Raw genomic sequence first — 9,623 nt, 5'->3', positions numbered from 1 at the left:
TAACCCGAATATTATTAGGATATGGATTCCTTCAATAAATAATATCCACCATGTATATAATTCCATCACCCAAAATATAATGATATAATTCAAAAGAATTATTTCATATATAAATCAAAGCATGTAAATAATATACACGTGTCAATTACTATTTCCGGATTAAGAACCTAAGCATTAATAATAACATAGAATCTTAGTTCTCCTTCTTAATCAATATTAAGGGAACAATTCTAAATTTGATCTTGTTCAATATACACAAAGTATACTAGCATTATTTATTAGTCAATATAAACTAATCTAAATAATACTACAGCCATACCAGTGGATTGTCCAACACCACCTGTGCTGTGAACCTTATTATATTATATAACCGTATTTAACAATCTAATATTATGTATCCCATTTGATACTAGATTGTTCACAATATATAATATTAGACAACATGTAAACATTCAAATGATTCTCAATTAAACTGGCCAGAAATAAATGTATATACTTCAAATAAATATTTTCAGTATACACTAATAATCTCCCACTTATACTCAAAATATTCTATGTGTATATCAGTGTTTATTTAATCCACTATTACATAAAAATCTATGTGTCCAACCATACAGCCTCCTTGGCAGCCTAAGAGGCCGCCACGTACTCGGCCTCCATGGTGGAGTCTGCAATGCATTTCTGCTTTACACTCCTCCATATAACGGCTCCACCTCCCAAAGTAAAAACATATCCCGAGGTTGATTTCCTCTTATCCCTATCTGATTGGAAATCTGAATCAGTATATCCCAAAGGAAATAGATCTGAGGCCTTGTAAATTAACATATACTCCTTAGTCCTTCTCAGGTACTTGAGTATAGTTTTTACTGCACTCCAATGTTCCTGAACTGGGTTCGACTGATATCTACTAACCATGCTTACAGCAAAGCAGATGTCAGGCCTCGTACATAACATAGCATACATGAAGCTTCCACATGCTGAAGCATAAGGAACTGCTTTCATGCTCTCTATATCCTTAGGTGTCGAAGGACACTGCTTCTTAGATAGAGCAACTCCATGCTTAAAAGGTAGAAAACCTTTCTTGGAGTTCTGCATGTTAAAACGAGCTAATACTTCATCAATGTAGGGCTCTTGAGATAAAGCCAACATCCTTTTCTTGCGATCCCTTATAACTTTGATCCCAAGGATGTATGCCGCTTCACCTAAGTCCTTCATGTCAAATTGTTTGAACAACCATGCCTTTACTGATGACAACATCTCAACATTGTTTCCAATGAGTAAAATGTCATCTACATATATTACTAGAAAAACCACTGCATTACCTTCACTTCTCTTATACACGCACGATTCGCTTGGACTTTGATCAAATCCATATGACTGGACTGCCTGATCAAAATGAATATTCCAGTCTCTAGAAGCTTGTTTAAGTCCATAAATAGACCTCTTAAGCTTACATAATAGATGCTCTTGGCCTTCCTTAATGAATCCTTTTGGTTGCTGCATATAGATGGTTTCTTCAAGACTTCCATTAAGAAAAGCTGTCTTGACATCCATTTGCCAAATCTCATAATCGAGATGAGCTGCTATAGATAAAAGAATACGGATTGACTTAAGCATGACTACCGGTGAAAAGGTTTCCTCATAATCGATACCTTCTTTCTGAGTATACCCTTTCGCAACAAGTCTTGCTTTCCAGGCTTTCACCTTTTTATCTAATCCCCTCTTTTTCTTATAGATCCACTTACATCCAATAGGTTTTATACCTTTGGGTGGTTCCACGAGCTCCCAGACCTGATTAGAATACATTGATTCTATCTCAGATTCCATCGCCTTTTGCCAAAGATCTGCATCTTTGTCTTGTACTGCCTCTTCGTATGTACGGGGATCATCATCATGTTCACCAGAGACCAAGTCTGAAGACTCTCCCAAAAACATGAATCTATCAGGCTGTTGAACAACCCTCCCACTACGACGAGGCACTGGTGCGGTATTAGTGATAGGTTGTACATTATGTTGTGGTTGTTCTACTTGTACTACAGCTTCATGGGTATTATTTGTCCCTCCCACTAGTTCCTCTAAAATGACACTACTCATGGGTTTGTGATTCATTATATATTCCTCCTCTAAGAATCTTGCATTGGTGCTAACAATGACATCCCGATTCTTCGGACTATAAAATAAATATCCTTTCGTTCCCATGGGGTAGCCTACAAACAACCTTACTTCTGTACGAGATTCTAACTTAGTCGCGTTCTTGTTCAGCATATGTGCTGGACAACCCCATATTCGAATATGTCTTAGACTCGGTTTAACCCCGGTCCACAATTCTAAGGGGGTTTTAGGAACCGACTTAGAAGGTACTAAGTTCAGAAGATAAGCTGTTGTCTCTAAGGCATGTCCCCAAAATGACTTGGGTAAATCCGAATAACTCATCATCGATCTAACACTCTCTAAAAGAGTCCGGTTCCTTCTCTCTGCTACACCGTTCTGCTGGGGTGCGCCTGGTGCAGTTAACTGGGATTCTATCCCATTTTCTGATAAATATTCCCTAAATTCTCCAAGCAAGTATTCGCCACCACGATCTGATCGTAGTGACTTGATACTTTTATTAAGTCGCTTCTTCGTTTTAGCTTTGTACTCTTTGAACTTATCAAAACACTCAGACTTACGGTGCAACAAATAAACGTACCCATATCTAGAATAATCATCAATGAAAGTGATGAAATATTCATAACCACCTCTTGCTTGGATATTCATGGGTCCACATAAATCAGAGTGAACCAATTCTAACAGTTGTTTGGCTCTATTCCCTTTTGCCTTGAAAGGGCTATTAATCATTTTACCTTCCAAGCAGGATTCACAAACTGGAAATGGCTCCACTTCCAATGAGCTTAAAGGCCTGTCTACTACCAGTCTTTGAATCCTCCTCAAGTTAATATGACCTAATCTCAAGTGCCAAAAATATGTTTGGTTCAAACTAGAAGGTTCCTTTCTTTTAGTAGAGTTAGAAGATGTGTTGTTCAATTTCCTAAATTGCAGTTGCAGTGCAGGTTGACTAGGATTAATTATATACAAATTATCTTGCAATGTACCAGAATATATAATTCGTTTATTCATCATAATAGAAACATTACGATCCAAATAAACATTATAACCATCCAAAACAAGTTTAGAAACCGAAATTAAATTCCTTCTAAAAGAAGGTACATAAAGACAATTGTTCAAAACCAAAATCCTATCAGAACCAAAAGATAAATGAATAACTCCTACTGCAACTACTGCTACTTTCATGGCATCTCCCATGAACACGTATATCTCACCATCTCTAAGCATTCTGGATAGTTGGAACCCCTGCATAGAATTACAAACATGATCAGTGGCTCCTGTATCTATACACCAAGTGCTCGTAGATATAGCCGCTATAAATGTTTCTGTAACTAGAGAAAGAGATATACCAATATTGTTTGTCTTCTTAGGAAGAGGACAATCCTGTTTCCAGTGACCTGACTGTTTGCATCTGCAGCACTTTCCCTTAGGCTTTTTCACACCACCCTGAACTCCCACTGCCTTCACAGCTTTCTGTGTCTGAGCCTTTTTCTTCTTCTTAATACCTTTCGGCTTAGAGGAAGAACCTTTCTCAGCCACATTCACTTGAACACTCTTCCGAAATAATCCTTCAGCTGCCTGAAGTTCTGTCAGCAGTTCCGCGAGACTATACTGCCTCTTGTTCATGTTGTAATTCAAGCGGAACTGCTCAAAACTCTTGGACAAGCTCATAAGGATAATGTCAATCTGGGTTTCCCCGTCAAGTTCAGCACCAAGGATTTCTATCTCATTCAGATGCGACATCATCTTGAGAACATGATCCCTTACAGGTGTGCCTTCAGCCATCCGAGTGTTCATTAAAGCCTTCATGGCTACTTGCCTAGCAGCCCTATTCTGATCTCCAAAAAGTTCCTTGAGATTAAAGAGCATATCCGAAGCAGTGGCCATAGACTGATGTTGATGCTGCAAAACACCCGACATTGCTGCCAGAATGTAACATCGCGACATCTCATCAGCCTTAATCCACCGTTTATAATACTCTTTCTCATCTTTAGGAGCATCAGCAGCAGGCTGTTCAGGCTTGGGTTCATAAGTGCAAAACTTGTACTCCTCAGCAGTCAACACAATGTCCAAATTTCATTTCCATTCAATATAGTTAGGTCCGGTAAGTTTGTTATCCTTAAGTATGGTGAATAGTGGATTAAAGCCCATTTTATCCTGAGAATGATGCATAAAAACATCACATAAATAAGGGTGCATTAATTATTAAGAGCTATTGATTCCTCTAACAATTATTTAAAATTAAATGCACTAACATCTAAACACCATAAGTTTCTGGTACGCCACAATGTGTGACATGTATACCACCTAATTTTGTTTAAATGTTACTTCGGTCCTATTACTAAACAATATGCCACGTTGGGATGGACTATATTATTTTTCATAGCTAGGTGTATACCATCATCAAATCTTAAATTATTCAAAATCTATGGAACTTGGTACGCCACGATGGGTGGCGTGTATACCTTCCAATATTCATAATTTTGCCTTGAATAGAATACTTCAATTCAATATTCATCAATGGTTTGATTTCCAGGTAGTGGAGGAGTCACATCGGTCTCGCTTAAAACCCACAGCCTTACAAGTTCGATGAACCCGTTTTTGACAAAATCGCCCCAAATCAGAAATAAAGAAAATCCGTATTTATTCCTTTTAAAATTTATTAATTTAAGAAGTTTGTTCAAGTAATTTCTATAACATTCTAGACACCATAAATTACATGCCACGATGGGTGACGTATATATAATTTATATTCGTCTTTATGTTAAATTACCTACAACCAATAATGGAGACCATGGGATTTAATTTCATATTAATTCCCTCTCCCACTTAGAATTTTTTTTATTAAAATTAAGGAATTTTAAAATTAAATGGGGCCCTATGTTGTTATAATTATGTCTAAACATGCATTCAAATACACACATAATTTTAGCAACATATAACATTTAATTAACGCAATAAATAAAATTTATGTCCATGTTGTCCTAATTAAGTTAAACATGCAATTTTAAAAGAATTACACACATAATTAACGACACACATAATCAATAAATTAAAGCAATAATTAAAATTTAATGGAAAAAATTAAAATAAATTTTCCACTATTATGGCCCTTGAAAAAAAAACCAGCTCTCAAAAAAAATCTGTCCCAAGCGCGCCCCGACGCCCCCAGCAGCCCCAACAGCCCCAGCACCCCAGCAGCCCCAGCAGCCCCATGTAATCGCACACTGGAACAAAAAAAAACCACCGGAATTGATTTTCGATCGCACATAACTATTACAAAATACCCGGAACAATTACAAAAAAAAATAGATCTAATGCAAAACTAATTTTGTAAAATCTATTCTAACACGATCAACCCTCGTGTAAATTACAACCACGATTAAACCACGTGGAAACCAAAACAAAAATTAACCACGATTAAACCACGTGGGATCCAAACACATAATTAAAATATACATGGCCATAATAGTGGATTAACAACCTGCATCAAAACCAATACAAGCAAAACACTATATACACACATATATAATTATGACATGGACATTATATCATAAAACGTAGAACCCATTACCAGGCTCTTGATACCAATTGTTGGGAACCACGGACTTGGGGTGTTACTACGTTTTACGATAAAGATTACGAAAAGAAGATTACCTTGTTAATGGTTGATTCCACGCTCCTCTATTGTATTCCCAAATTCCCTTGAGCGAAGTGTGGCCTCCGTCTTCTCAAGTTATCCTCTCTTCTTGCTCCTTGGTGGCTACAATATGTTTTCACACAATTGCCAAGCAAGAAGAGAATAAGAATATATATAGGCTACAATAGGGACCATGGATAATTAGGTTGGGCCTTCTAGTTACATCTTGAGCCTAGCCCAATGTAATTAAATATTAATTCAATCCACTAAAGAATTAATATTTGCACTACCTTTCCTAATACCGTAATTTAATTAATTCGGTTCCAATATTATTTGCTTATTAAATTCCCCATATTTAAAATATCATATGTCCATTAATTAAATAAATTACTGATAATTTATTTATTTAATATCTTTTATCCTTGATCATCCACTCAACCTTTATTTAATTATGCCAGAATAAATTCCACCTGCAGGGTTTCACATAATAAAATCTTTTTGAGTTTTCAAGGGGACATCATTAACCCGAATATTATCAGGACATGGATTCCTTCAATAAATAATATCCACCATGTATATAATTCCATCACCCAAAATATAATGATATAATTCAAAAGAATTATTTCATATATAAATCAAAGCATGTAAATAATATACACGTGTCAATTACTATTTCCGGATTAAGAACCTAAGCATTAATAATAACATAGAATCTTAGTTCTCCTTCTTAATCAGTATTAAGGGAACAATTCTAAATTTGATCATGTTCAATATACACAAAGTATACTAGCATTATTTATTAGTCAATATAAACTAATCTAAATAATGCTACAGCCATACCAGTGGATTGTCCAACACCACTTGTGCTGTGAACCTTATTATATTATATAACCGTATTTAACAATCTAATATTCTGTATCCCATTTGATACTAGATTGTTCACAATATATAATATTAGACAACATGTAAACATTCAAATGATTCTCAATTAAACTGGTCAGAAATAAATGTATATACTTCATATAAATATTTTCAGTATACACTAACAGTTTCATAGTAGGCTTTCTTTTAGATAAGATTGAGTAGGGTAATTTGCCAAGTTTTTTGTTTATGAGATATCTATTTTGAGTGTAGCATGCAGTGTTGACAGTTTCTTCGTAAAAACTAGTTGGCAACTTGGCATCCTGCAACATTGTTCTAGCTGCCTCCACTAGTGTTCTATTTTTCCTTTCAAAAACACCATTTTGTTGAGGTGTCCTAGATGCTGAGAATTCTTGAACAATGCCCTTGTCTTTGCCGAATTCTGTTAAGGTTGCATTCCTGAATTCTGTGTCATTGTCACTCCTCAATATTTTAACATATTCCTGATCTTCAGCTTGCTTCTCAATCTTCTTGATGTGTTTAAATATGATGTGTGGAGTTCATCTTTAGAGTGCATAAATTCTACCCATGTGTATCTTGAGTAATCATCCACCATCACAAGTGCAAACTTCTTTCTTGAAATTAACAGGACATTAACTGGTCCAAATAAATCCATGTGAATATGTTGTAAAGGTGCACTTATGGAATTTACAGTTTTACTCTTGTGACTTGATCTCTTCATTTTTCCCTTTTGACAAGCATCATAGACTTCATCTTGAGCAAACTCCAGATTTGGCATATTTCTCACTAACTCCTTTTTGACTAGAGTGTTTATCGCCTTGAAATTCAAATGAGACATCTTCTTATCCCATAGCTTGCTTTGCTCTACAGAAGCCTTAGTATAAAAGCAACAAATTCCACTCTCATTTGTTGAATTCAAGTCTGCAATAAATAAGATTTCTTTTCTTACTCCTTTCAGAGCAACTTTATTACTCTTTTTGCAGATGATTAAGCATTCTCCTTTATCAAATTTGACATTAAATCCTCTATCTATAAATTGAGTGACACTTAGGAGATTTACTTCCAAACCAGCAACCAATGCTACACCTTCAATGACAACATTTCCAGAAATCAATTTGCCATATCCCATTGTGAAACCTTTGCTGTTGTCTCCAAAAGTCACTAATGGGTCAGCCTTCTCCTCAAACTGTGATAGCAGAGCCATATCACCTGTCATATGTCTTGAGCATCTACTGTCTATGATCCATATGACTTTCTTCACTTTACCCTGCATACAATAAGGATTAAGTGTGTTTAGCAACCCAAATAATGTTGGGTACTTTCTTCTTATTTACAGAATGTGCAAAATTAGAATGAGTGGATTCAAAAAGAATAGTGTTAATGGAGTGTTGTGCATTCTCCCTTTTTGATACAGACCCAACTTTCACTTCTTTGAGGTCTACTCTCAGCTTAAGACAACTCTTCATCACTTTATAGTTGCAAGGGATGCATTTAAACTTGTTATAGAATGAGTAGGGATCATTGGCATTTTCTTCATTGCACTTGCATGCTCCTTCTACTGGCTCGCTAACAACCTTTTTACAAAGGTGAGTTAGATGATTCATAGAGCCATATTTTTGACATTGTTTTCTTGGAGCATCTGCAACAAATGCAAAGTTGTTGCTTTTGTTTATCCCAATTTTCCCATTTATATTCTTCTTTTTCTTTCTAACATCTTAAGTTTTAACTTCCTTGATAGGTGTCTTGGAATCCTAGTTGATCATGGACTTCTTTTCAATTTTAACTTTGGAAGTTGGAGTTGTTTCTGCATTTTTCCTTTCATTCTCTTCATTAGCAATTTCTTGTTTTATGATCAACTCTTCTTCATTGAAATTTACTTCACAAGCTATAAACATAGGCAAACCAACCTTTCTCAGCATAGCTGGGAAATCTTCACTTTCAGTTGCTTTTCCTTTATCACCTACCACTTTCTTGTTGTTGTTCAAAGCATAATAATCAAGACCAATAGCTATATTTGCACATGGTTTGTTCTTCTCATGATACAAACAAACTAACTCAGATGCATTCCTATAAGATTTTAGTTTCACTCCATTCTTTTCCAACTTTTCCCTCAATACGGCTTCAATTTTATTAGCACACTTTAGCTTCTTTTTCAGATATTCATTTTCTTGCTTGACTCTGTCAAGCTCCACAAGCAGTCGGTCAAGTTTTTGCTTCTCACTCTCAAGCTTCTCATTAGCTTTTGTTAGCCTACTAACCTCCTCAGTAGCTGCTACCATGCTAGTGTGTATATGAAACATCTCTACACTCATCTTTTCCACAGTTTCCTTATATTGACTAGCATTTAAATCAATAGTGGTTAAAGTTGGTACCTTTGATTTTGAAGTGGATGCTTCTCCATGCTCAAAAGCCATTAGTGCATAGTTTTCCACTTTTTCATTCTCATCATCATTATCAGTGTCATCCCAACTCTTCCTTTCTACAATATTGACTTTTCCAGACTATTTCTTCAAGAGAGCTTTATACTTTGCTTCTAGTTCCAAGTAAGCTTTATCCTTCTTCACCTTTTTAGGCTTTCTGCATTCAGTAGCAAAGTGACCCAACTCATCACAGCTGAAGCACCTTATCTTTGATCTGTCCACGGATCATGTTTTGTAGCCACCTTTACTAGCTGAATTGTACTGAGCTTTTGGTTTCCAATTGTTGCTGTTGGAAAATTGTCCCTTGCTTTTGAAAAACCTTGGCTTCTTGACTCTTATGTTGGAGATTTTCCTAGCCAAGTAAGCAATGGATTGGTCCATTTCATCTAGCTCATCCAGGATGTAGTATTCATCTTCCTCCGGCTCCAACACAACTTGCTTCTGAGGTCCTTTGTTCTTTTATTCCATAGCTAGAATAACTGGAACTTAGATATCTTGCTCATCTTCATTTTCTTCTTTGTCGTGTACAATCAAAGCACTGGAACCATCAAAAACATGTCCATGGTCTGCTTTCA

The sequence above is a fragment of the Apium graveolens genome, chromosome 1, assembly GCF_009905375.1.
Source record: "Apium graveolens cultivar Ventura chromosome 1, ASM990537v1, whole genome shotgun sequence".
Lineage (NCBI taxonomy): Eukaryota > Viridiplantae > Streptophyta > Magnoliopsida > Apiales > Apiaceae > Apium > Apium graveolens.
This window is presented reverse-complemented; position numbering follows the sequence as displayed.